Genomic DNA, 12,601 nt, shown 5'->3' on the forward strand with positions numbered 1-12,601 from the left:
TCTGTGTGTGTGTGTGTGTGTAGGTGAGTGTCTGTGTGTGTGTGTGTAGGTGAGTGAGTGTCTGTCTGTGTGTGTGTGTGTATGTGAGTGAGTGTCTGTCTCTGTGTGTGTGTGTAGGTGAGTGAGTGTCTGTCTGTGTGTGTGTGTGTGTAGGTGAGTGAGTGTCTGTCTGTGTGTGTGTGTGAGTGTCTGTCTGTGTGTGTGTGTGAGTGTCTGTCTGTGTGTGTGTGTGAGTGTCTGTCTGTGTGTGTGTGTGAGTGTCTGTCTGTGTGTGTGTGTGAGTGTCTGTCTGTGTGTGTGTGTGAGTGTCTGTCTGTGTGTGTGTGTGAGTGTCTGTCTGTGTGTGTGAGAGTGTCTGTCTGTGTGTGTGTGTGTGAGTGTCTGTGTGTGTGTGTGTGAGTGTCTGTCTGTGTGTGTGTGTGAGTGTGAGTGTCTGTGTGTGTGTGTGTGTGAGTGTCTGTCTGTGTGTGTGTGTGTGAGTGTCTGTGTGTGTGGGTGAGTGTCTGTGTGTGTGTAGGTGAGTGAGTGTCTGTCTGTGTGTGTGTGTGTGTAGGTGAGTGAGTGTCTGTCTGTGTGTGTGTGTGTGTAGGTGAGTGAGTGTCTGTCTGTGTGTGTGTGTAGGTGAGTGTCCCGCAAAACAACCTCCTACCTCCTCGCGGTGCCGGACGGGCAACACTGTCGTGGGCAGTGCTGTGGGGGGAGGGCCAATGCCCATTGGCCTCTCCCCTCATGGCGTCTGTGACCACCACAGTGGCTAAACGGGGGCTCTGGACGGGTGCGAGGGGCTGGTAACCCCTCCACCTTCAATTAACCACCACTAAACTACGAATTAAACATAAACCTGTAACTAATAAGCTTGTGCCGGCCCCGGGGGGTCAGGCTTTTATGACGTCTCCTGGCCAAACCCCATTTGGCGGAGCCAGGAGATTGAATTTTCACCCTCGGGGCTCCTCCAGAAACAACAAAAAACCATTGCGGATGGCCACGTGGAATGTTCGAACGCTCACTGCGGAGGAGAGGCTGCCACTCCTCTGTCGGGAGCTGGACCGGTACTGCCTGGATCTCTGTGGCATTCAGGAGGTCCGGTGGACCGGTTCTGGCTCCTGCCACCATGAGGGGTGGACAGTCCTCTACTCGGGGCAGGAGACTGCCAAACAACAGGGTGTGGCTCTTCTTCTGAACAAAAGAATGAAGGGGGCGTGGGAGCGTGGCGGTGAGGTGTGGGAAGCTGTAAGCCCCAGTATACTTTGGGCTCGCCTTCCCATCAACCAGAGGCGAGGAGTGGTGGTCGTGGTTACTTATGCCCCCACCGAAGACGAACATCCGTGGAGGGATGCAGGCAAAGCCGATGAGTCAGACGCTTTCTATGACCTCCTGTCACAGGTGCTGACTAAAGTGGCCACTCGGGACAGAGTCATCTTGTTGGGTGACTTCAATGCCCGAGTTGGTCATGATGCTGGCACCTGGTCTGGAGTGATTAGAAGGCATGGGCCAGATCAGCTCAATAATAACGGTAGGAGGCTGCTAGATTTTTGTGCAGCCCATGGGCTTGTAATTACCAACACGCTCTTCCGGCATCGGCGCATCCACACAACTTAATGGATACATGCCGGGTCCAAGCAAGAACATCTGCTGGACTACATAGTGACGGACCAGCGGATGCGAGCCCATGTCCTTGACACCAGGACCTACCGTGGAGCTGATCTGCCCTCTGACCATTGACTAGTCATCTGTAAGATGCGCCTGCCTTTCTTCCACTCCGGTGGTGGGTGTACACCCAGGATCCCATTCCAACCAAAAGTGGCCTGGTCTCAGTTAGCTGATGAAAGTTGCAAGCGAGAATTTCATCATCGCTTGCAGCTGGGGTTGGCATCGTCCCCCACTCCACCTGATGTCGAGGGTAAATGGGCGAGGTTTAAGACTGTGACTCATGCAGCTGCAATGGCTGCTTTGGGTACGCGGTCCAGACCTCCCCAGAAACCCTGGCTGACAGAGGAGGTGTTCAGGTTAATTGAGAAAAAGCGACAGGCCCACTCTCATCGCCTACAGCATCCCACGTCAGAGAATGAGGAGGTTTACCGCAGCCTTCGCTCGGAAGTTCGGAGAGCCGTAAGGCGCTGTAAGGATGGGTGGTGGTCGCGGGTTGCTGAGGAGATGGAGTCTGCCTCAGTGGCCCGTGATCACAAATCACTATTTAACTCTTCTTGGTTCTTTCGGTAAAGTCACGTAGAAGGGAAGTAATAAAATAATAAAAATAAAACATAATAAAACAATTCTCACGACGTTTCGGCCACAACGCAAGCAGCCGTCCTCAGGTGAAAACCAGGTCCGTCGAGGCGACGGACCTGCAGCGCCACACCTATTACCATCATTAGAGGAAAAAACGGTGATCCAATCTCCGACCCCCAGGAACAGGTTTGCAAATTTGCTGAGCATTTCTGTGAGGTCCTGGGGGAGGGAAATTCTCTCAGCCAGGAAAACATCATGGCACAAAGTGGTGATAACCCTGCTGAGGCTGCGGTGCCTCACATATTGGAAGAGGTCACCCCCTGTGAGTGGCTGGCTGAGGTGCCAGCTGTTGAGGAAGTACTGAGGGCGATCCGGAGTCTGAGACCAGGGAAGGCACCGGGCAGAGATGATCTCCCAAGCGAAATGCTGAGGGAGGGTGGCGTTGGTGCACAGACTGCCCTATATGACATCATAACAACAGTCTGGACCACTGGACGGGTTCCGCAGGACTGGAAGGATGCCCTGGTGGTCCCCCTCTTTAAGAAGGGGGACCATACCAACTGTAACAACTACAGGGGCATCTCACTCCTCAGTGTGCTGGGTAAGGTCCTGGCAAGGATTATTCAACATCGCCTTGCTAGGCACGCTGAGGAGAGGCTTGCGGAGCCCCAATGCGGTTTCAGGAAAGGGCGGTCCTGCACAGATGCCCTATTTTCTGTCCGTCTGCTACAGCAGAGGTGTAGGGAATTCCAAAAAGACCTACATCTCTGCTTTATTGACCTGGTCAAGGCCTATGATACCATCAGTAGGACTGGGCTCTGGGTTGTTCTTCGTGCTTTCGGAGTCCCTGACCCTCTGCTCACGATCATTAAGGACCTTCATGATGGTGAGCGGGCCCGGGTAAAACTACGTGGCCGGGAGTCGGAGCCTTTCCCTGTACACCTTGGGGTGCGACAGGGATGTCCTCTGGCTCCCACATTATTTAACATCTATTTTGACCGCGTAGTTCGTGAAGCCTTCAATAGCTGTACCGGGGGAATTTCCATTTGGTACAGATATAATGGGAGGCTGATCGATGCCCGGGTGCGATCAAGGGATGGCTCCCTATTGGTCAACCACGTTATGTATGCCGATGATTTGGTAATAGCTGCTCATTCAGAAGAGGAGTTGGAGACGCTGCTGCTGAGACTGGAGCGTGCCACTAAGAGGTGGGGCCTTACCATCAGCCCCACCAAAACTAAGCACCTGCCTGGGTATTTTGTACCATCGGACACTCCACCCCCACAACTCCCAATTGGTGATGGGGCAGTTGTGGAGAGAGTGGAGAGTTTCCCATACCTGGGGAGTGTGCTTATGACCGGCTCCAGTTTATCAGCAGAGGTCTCACTCCGAATCAGTCGAGCGGCAATATCTTTTCATCGGTTGCGTAACGCTGTGTGGAAGCTACCTGGTCTGTCGCTCCGCACGAAGCTTCAGGTCTTCTCGGCCACGGTCATTCCCTCCCTTCTCTACGCTTGCGAGACGTGGACCCCCCTGGTGGAGCATCTTCGCCGGTTGGAAACATTTAGGCTGGCCTGCCTACGATCCATCCTGGGTTTAACCAGGCTGGATTGTGTGAGGAGCTCACAAATCCTTGAAAGATCTGGGCAAAGTCCCATCAGTGAGCTCCTCCGGCAGGCAAAGCTGCGGTGGCTGGGGCATGTAGCCCACATGCCCAGCTACCGCATGCCTAAACAGCTTTTGTTCGGCCGGATCGAGGGGGCTAAACGGGCGCAGCACGGGCTGGAGAAGAGATGGAGTGCTGTGGTACAGGAGGACGTGGAGCTGAGTGGACTTGCCGATGACTGGCACCAGCGGTGTCAAGATCGGCCTCAGTGGAGGAGGCTCGTGAAGGACGCTACTGGGCAGTTGGAGGCAGTCGCCCTCCAACAACAACGGAGGGCGGAGGAGCGACGCTCACAACAACGAGCAGAGCGCCGGGTGGCTAAAGCACAGCAAGTTGGTACAGTATGGGGCACAGGTGGTGCATCAACCAGTCATCTCGGTCAGTCGACCCGTGGCACCTGCTGGGTCTGCCCCGTGACCTCCTGCCAGCGGGCGTTCGACACTTCACGTGGCCTCAAGGTGCACATGGCCTGGCACAAGCGTCGTGGTGACGTCACCGCCACTTAGTGGCGAATGGCGGTTGTTGTTGTGTTAGTGTGTGTGTCTCTCTGTGTGTCTCTCTGTGTCTCTCTGTGTCTGTGTGTGTCTCTCTCTGTGTCTCTGTGTCTGTGTCTCTCTCTGTGTCTCTCTGTGTCTCTCTGCGTTTTTCTGTGTCTCTCTGCGTCTCACCGTGTCTCTCTGTGTCTGTGTGTGTCTCTCCGTGTCTCTCTGCGTCTCTCTGCGTCTTTCTCTGTGTCTCTCTGCGTCTCACCGCGTCTCTCTGTGTGTCTCTCTGTGTCTGTGTGTGTGTCTCTGCGTCTCTCTGCGTCTCTCTCTCTGTGTCTCTCTGTGTCTCTCTGTGGTTCTGTGTGTGTCTCTCTGTCTCTCTGTGGCTCTGTGTGTCTCTCTGTGTCTATATGTGTCTCTATGTGTCTATATGTGTCTCTGTGTGTCTCTCTCTGTCTCTCTCTGTGTTTCTCCGCGTGTCTCTCTCTGTGTCTGTGTGTGTCTCTCTGTGTCTCTCTGTGTGTGTGTGTCTCTGTGTGTCTCTCTCTGTCTCTCTCTGTGGTTCTCCGCGTGTCTCTCTCTCTGTGTGTCTCTCTCTGTGTTTCTCCGCGTGTCTCTCTCTGTGTGTGTGTCTGTCTCTCTGTCTCTCTCTGTGTTTCTCCGCGTGTCTATGATACATCACCCACATGGTAAAACCATCACCACCATCACCACCACCGCCACCGCCATCATCAACATCACCAAAAACATCAACATTGCCATCAATATCATCAACATCACGATCAACGTTACCATCGCCATCATTACCAACATCACCATCAGCAGAGTGGAGACCCTGATGATGATGATCATAGGTGATGGTGGTGATGGTGGTGGTGTGGTGATGGTGGTGGGTGCAGCTACTCGTTACCAGCACTTGCCCCAACTGTCTGTCAAATGCTTTATGGGAATGTTTTTCATTGTGATGGTGATGATGATGATGTTTGCGGCTATTTGCCAACATCACTTGTCCCGACTGTCAAATTATATGTTGGAATATTTTTTATGGTGGTGATGATGGTGGTGATGATGGTGGTGATGATGGTGGTGATGATGGTGATGGTGGTGATGGTGGTGATGATGATGGTGGTGATGGTGGTGATGATGGTGATGGTGATGATGGTGGTGATGATGGTGGTGATGGTGGTAGGCCTCGGCAAGGTAAGGTAAAAGTTAAAAGGTAAAAACATCGAGCCTACCTTTACCCTACCTTTTACCATACCACAATACAATCACTCTACCCTACCTTTTACCCTTTAGCAGGTAAGGTAAAAGGTAAAAAGCAACGAGCCTACCTTTACCCTACCTTTTACCCTTACCCCATGCAAATGACCCGATTACAGGGTAATTACTAGGGAACTACACACATCAACAGGGTTTATAACGGTAAATGCTATAAGGTAGAGCGCTTTATTCATATAGAATACTCTCGATTATTCCAATTTTACACGCTTGTCGTTGTTGTCGTTGTTGTTGTTGTCGTCGTCGTCGTTGTCATTGTTGTTGTTGTTGTCGTCGTCGTTGTCGTATCCTCAAATCTTGTAACTAAATTGTAACCCACTCCCCAATGTGGTATCGACTGCAAACTTGGTATATTTGTGTCATACTGATGACAACACGATATTCTATCATAAAATCCTTTTGTAGATGTTATGTTTCGGCTTGGGTCTAATTGTTGACCTAGCCGAGGCCAACTTGAAGCCGGTACGGTTATAGCACCAATTGATTAACAGATCACTTGCCTTGACGGGTTAGCGGATCAATTTTGACTTTAAACTTTCGTGACTGCAGGAATTCATATTCTTGGTTCTTTTGGTAAAAATAAAAAAATAGTAAATAAAAATGGAAAATAATAAAAGCAAAACCGCCCATTTTTTCAATATTTTATTATTATTTTCTATTTACGTGACTTTACCGAAAGAACCAATGATATATATAGAGGGTTAGCCGATTTGATTCGTTAATCGATTTGTTGTCTGCTTCAATAGTGCAGTAGCTCAACAGGGAGCGGGTTCAGCAAGTTGTGCAGGAGCCTCTTTCGACGGTGCAGCGACGTCTCTCCTTCAGCAGCAGCAACTCCCAGCAGGTGCAGTAGCAGCATCATCAGCAGCATCAACTCCCAGCAGGTGCAGCAGCAGCAGCAGCTCCAGCACACGTGCACCATTCATTCCAAGGTGGGCTGCCAGTAACAGCGTATGTGTTTTGCAATGTTGGTTGGGTGGTGTTTGTGTTTTCTCGTTGCAGGACGGACTTCTGTGCCGTTCCCTTCGTTGGGATTTCCTTTTGGCGATTCTGGTGGTTTGGTGGTGGCGGTGAGTTTGAACACAGGCACACAATGTAGAATTGGTGTTGTTAGATTGTTGAATGTGCGTCAAGTGTGTTTTGGTGTTAGCTCAAGATATTAATAATGAATGGTCATTCAGTGCATTTTTATTTAATCCACTTAGAATGCCGTTAGAATGCAGCAGTTACGTTGCATTACGGATGTGTTGGTTGTGATGGGGAAAGTGACTGAATGATACAGTAGACTCGATCACATTTGTGGATTAACCGCAAACCTCAGATTGTGACGTAAATCAATAACTCGTGGATTTTCGCTTCAGCTAAAATGAGTCGTCTAACAGCAGTCAAACAACAACAACAACAACATTGGTGTTCTCGGAAACGTTTCATTACAAGTCGCGCAAAATCCACACGGTCGCCCCTACAGTCGAGCAGTTGCATTTGTCTTACTGATTGTCCGTGTCGGGTGGTGGTGGTGGAGGGTTGCGACACATTTATAATAACGCGATCTCACCCAGCAACATGAATGCATAATACTGGTCGTGTTCAACTAGTTTGTTTACAACGGGGGGCAGAGTTCGATGCTGATGGGCGTGGCTCTGCTCTGTGACCTGAAATTCTTCATCGGAGATGACCAAATCCCAACAGTGTCTGAGCAGCCGGTAAAAAGCCTTGGAAGGTGGTATGATGCAAGCCTGAAGGACAAAGACCAGGTGTAACAGCTGCGCAAAGACATTAGTAGTAGCCTACAGTCCATCGACAACACCCAGCTACCTGGAAAGTTAAAGGCCTGGTGTCTGCAGTTTGGTCTCCTACCCCGGGTGTTGTGGCCCCTAGCAGTGTATGAGGTTCCAATCTCAACAGTGGAGAAGATGGAAAGAGGAGTCACAGGCTACTTAAAGAAGTGGCTCGGAGTTCCACGATGCCTTACCACCATAGGCCTCTATGGAGATGGTGTCCTGAAGCTGCCCCTCACCAGTCTAACCGAGGAATTCAAGTGTGCAAAAACCAGGCTCCAGATGACACTGAGTGAATCTCGAGACCCAGTGGTGAGCAACAACGCGCCGACCTTGGCAACTGGGCGCAAATGGAGGCCAGGAAAAGCAGTCCAGGAGGCAACAGCAGCCCTCAGACATGCTGACATTGTGGGTCATGTTCAGCAAGGGAGAGGAGGCCTTGGGCTAACTAGCCGTGCTGCTTGGAGTAAGGCCACTGCACCAGAGCGGCGGAAGATGGTAGTGCAGGAAGTACGCCATCAGGAGGAGGCTGCAAGGTGGGCCAAGGCAGTCTCTCTTGCCAAACAGGGACAGTGGACTCGATGGGACAGTGTGGAGAAGAGGAAGATCAGCTGGAAGGAGCTGTGGGCCATGGAAGCGAGGCGGTTGAGCTTTTCCATCAGAGCAACATATGACATCCTTCCAACACCAGTTAATCTTCACCAATGGTATGGTGAAGATCCGGACTGTGTCCTCTGTTCCATGCCAGCCAACCTCAGGCACATTCTCACAGGGTGTAAAACAAGCCTCACCCAAGGACGCTACACTTGGCGTCACAACCAAGTCCTTAAAAACCTTGCGTCCGCTGTGGAGGACAAGCGAGCTGCCACCAACTCCCTACCACCCCCAGCAGCATCACACCCCTTACGGACGACCTAAACCACCGAAGAGCGGCTCTACACCATTAGAGCGAGACCAGCTGCGCTTGGCCCGCGACTGGAAAATGCTAGCTGACATTGGCCGGCAACTTGTGTTTCCTCCGGAGATCGCAACCACCACCCTAAGTCCTGACATGGTGCTCTGGTCCCGTTCACTCAAGAAGGTCTTCATCATTGAGCTCACAGTACCCTAGGAGGACTCAGTAGATGAGGCTTATGAGCGAAAACATCTGCGCTATGCCGATCTAGCTGCCGAAGCACGGCATCATGGCTGGAACACAGAAGTCCGACCAGTGGAGGTGGGCTGCAGAGGTTTTGTGGCAACATCTACAACCAGACTGCTTAGAGACCTGGGAATTAAGGGCCAGAGCCAGCGTTCGGCAATCAGAGCTGTATCGGAGGCGGCAGAAGGCAGCAGTCAGTGGCTCTGGATGAAGAGGAAAGACCCCAGCTGGGCCCCGAAATGAGAGGGCCAGGAGGTATGCAGTCAACAATGCTTGACTCAGGGAGGAGGACGCCCCTGCCATGCATAGTCCCATGGGATGTTGGCTATCAACAACAAGGCAACTCCTATGACTAATTGGGAATGGGACGCAAGCGCAGGATTGATCACCCTGTCGCTGGCCGCCTTTGGGGAGGGTGTATAGTATGAAAGGCCGAAACACCCTAGGAACCAAAGGTTCACTACTGACGATGCGCTCCCCAAATTTCACCAGGCTCACTGTTCATGAACTCTTGGAAGTGCTTGCACAAAGGATAGTAACATCTCATCCTGTGTTCTTGGAATCTGGGCCAAGTCTTCTGCGCGTTCAGCAGGAATTGTCATCACTGATTGCTCGTTAGTGCCACACATTTTAGTTTTCGTTTGCAAACTCAATCGAACTCTGCAGGGACCCGAGTTGGATTCCTGCTCACGGCCAAAAACAGTTGATGATTATCTGAACCGGTCGTGGGCCTCCCCGAGGTCAACTCGGCCTAAAAGTTGTCCCTTGTGCGATGTGTAAACATCACCACTAGGGAGACAAAGGGGGCCGGGCCTGGTTCTGGTCACCCACCCCCCCCCCCCCGTGTGCCACAGTGCCGGCCTTGATAAGTGCTGCTACTCGCTAACAGCACTTGCCCCCGACAGTCTGTTAGAGGCTATATGGAGGATCTTTGTCTTTGGCAGTGGCGGTGCAGAAGGTGCGTGCAGGAGGTGCGTGCAGGAGGTGCGTGCAGGAGGCCGAACGGCGCCCGGAAGAGACGCGTCCCACGAAGAGCTTCCATGAAGAAGTGCGGGAGCGAGGCGAGAGGGGGCCAAGGGATGGGCCGCGGGAGGTCTGAGGGAGGGCAGCGAAGGGGGGGGGGCAGATGAACGTCAGCGAGGGACAGGAGCTCGGCCTGAGGGGCACAGAACTGGGGCGGAGTCGGGAAGCGGGAGGGGAAGAGGGGAGAGAGAGACGGCGCAGCAAGAGTCGAGGGCCAGAGACGCGGCGAGCGAGAGACGCGGAGACGAGGCGGCGAGGGGAGCACGGCAAGAGAGAGAGAGAGACAACCATCAGAGGAATTTCATTCAACGGTTCTTGAGGCAGAGGCTAGGGGGGTCCGGTTCGGACGGAGCGAGAGAGACGGGGCGAGATGAGGGGAGGGGCAGAGACGTCGCGAGAGATCGGCAAAGAGAAGGGGAGGCAAGGGGAAGACAGGAAGAGAGAGAGAGACATCAGAGGGCGCCGAGCCTTCGTCGATTTATAAGCGAGAGGTTAGGGGGATTCAGTTGGGAAGGAGGGAGAGAGACGGGGAGGCAGGGAGGGAGAGAGACGGGGGCCCAGGGAGGGAGGGAGATGGGGGGGCAGAGAGAGAGAGAGATGGGGGGACAGAGAGGGGGAGAGATGGGGGGGCAGAGAGGGAGAGGGGGGCAGGAGGGAGAGAGACGGGGGGGCAGAGAGGGGGACGAGAGAGGGGGACAGGGAGGGAGAGAGACGGGGGGCAGAGAGGGGGAGGAGATGGGGGGGCAGAGAGGGGGAGAGATGGGGGGGCAGAGAGGGAGAGGGGGGCAGGGAGGGAGAGAGGACGGGGGGGCAGAGAGGGGGAGAGACGGGGGGGCAGAGAGGGGGGCCAGAGAGGGGGAGAGAGAGGGGGGCAGGGAGGGAGAGGGGGGCAGGGAGGGAGAGAGACGGGGGGGCAGGAAAGGGGGAGAGACAAAAGGGCAGGGAGGGAGAGAGCTGTAGATGCCACTGGTTCTTCACATTCTGTAGATGTAGATGCCACTGGTTCTTCACGTTCTGCAGATGTAGATGCCACTGGTTCTTCACGTTCTGCAGATGTAAATGCCACTGGTTCTTCACGTTCTACAGATGTAGATGCAACTGGTTCTTCACGTTCTGCAGATGTAAATGCCACTGTTCTTCACGTTCTGCAGATGTAGATGCCACTGGTTCTTCACGTTCTGCAGAGGTATATGCCACTTTCCGTTCTGCAGATGCCACTGGTTCTTCACGTTCTGCAGATGTCAGAAGGCCACTGGTTCTTCACGTTTCTTGCAGATGTAGATGCCACTGGTTCTTCACGTTCTGCAGATGTAGATGCCACTGGTTCTTCACGTTCTGCAGATGTAGAAGCCACTGGTTCTTCACGTTCTGCAGATGTAGATGCCACTGGTTCTTCACGTTCTGCAGATGTAGAAGCCACTGGTTCTTCACGTTCTGCAGATGTAGATGCCACTGGTTCTTCACGTTCTGCAGATGTAGAAGCCACTGGTTCTTCCGTTCTGCAGGTAGATGCCACGGTTCTTCACGTTCTGCAGATTGTAGAAGCCATGGTTCTTCACGTTCTGCAGATGTAGATGCCATGGTTCTTCACGTTCTGCAGATGTAAATGCCACTGGTTCTTCACGTTCTACAGATGTAGAGCCACTGGTTCTTCACGTTTTGCTAGATGTAGATGCACTGGTTCTCACGTCTGCAGATGTAGATGCCACTGATCTTCACGTTCTGCAGATGTAGATGCTAATTCCCTTTGGCACGTGTTTCCTCTCTATTCTCTTGAAATACCTACTAAGAGATGTCTGCCACAGTTGTTCTCTTCATCTCTGCACAAATCAACTTGTGATGGGCAATCGCATCGTTGAACTGCGGTAACGGGGACATACGGACAGGTTTGTACGTATCTCTGAAGAGTTTCCCAAGTCGAATGTTTGTAAGTAGAGGTAGTCCCTGTACTACATCGGGCACAATCTGGGGGCAGGGGTGGGGGGTCAAGGGAATTGGGTGATGCAACAGATGTTCATTAGGGATAGAGGGGTTGGTTGTCCCTGTGGAGGCGGCATTGCCGAGGGGACAGGACAGGAAGGGTGGGTCACCCTTGACACGTGAAGGACACGGCTTCGAATCCCGTCTAGTGAGCAAAACGAACAAAGACGCAAAGGTCACCGTGAACCGATGTCACGACTCCCCCGCGCTGACGTCATATCGAGTTTCATTTAAGTGACGCCACTATATTTTCAAAACGAGTGTGATTTTTACAGTATTTTTGTTTTAAGACGCGAGGTTGCCACCCGTCCTTGCTTTGATGTAATATCCCTGCATTGATGCATTTCATTTCATTAAATTGATATCACTAGATTGCCACGGTTATCATTTGTAATTCTTTACGACGCGAGTTTGCCACCAAGATCATCCTCTTATGGAGGTCAGCTCCCGTGGGATATCTCCAAGTCTTCGCAGAAACGTGACTTGGCAAGTCCTGGTTTGTTGCCAGTCGCGTGAAAGTTTGCCACTCATTAGCGTGCATGCACACGCACAGTCATCCTCCCCCGTCTCTCTTATGCTGTTGTGAATACAGGGGGGGGGGAGTGCTTCAAAAACAAGTGAACACTTCTGAGACTTTGCAACAGCAGCAGCACAGGAGAACGTGCTGCCTCCGGCCTCTGGAGACCTGCACCTGTAGAAGATTGCGGGCGCACGTTGACAATGTTGGCAAAGACTCTTCGGCTTTTTAAATTCTTTATATTAAGTTCACTTGCTTGCGCGCTTACGACCGTGCAAACCTTTCGGTCGTTTTTTAACCCACTTCCCGTGATCCAATCGAGCTGACATTTTGCACACAGACTCGTTGTGCGTGACAATTAATGTTCGTGAACATTTTTTTCCAAAATTTTACACTTTTTAGGGAAAACAAATTAAATATTTAATTACCAATTGTTTAATACTGGCAGACAATCATCTGACCCATAGGTGGCAGCCATCTCAAGCCAGAGGACGAGAGGAC

Source organism: Lethenteron reissneri, unplaced genomic scaffold (genome assembly GCF_015708825.2).
Source record: "Lethenteron reissneri isolate LAM-NWPU_2019-01 unplaced genomic scaffold, ASM1570882v1 scaffold_1608, whole genome shotgun sequence".
Taxonomy (NCBI): domain Eukaryota; kingdom Metazoa; phylum Chordata; class Hyperoartia; order Petromyzontiformes; family Petromyzontidae; genus Lethenteron; species Lethenteron reissneri.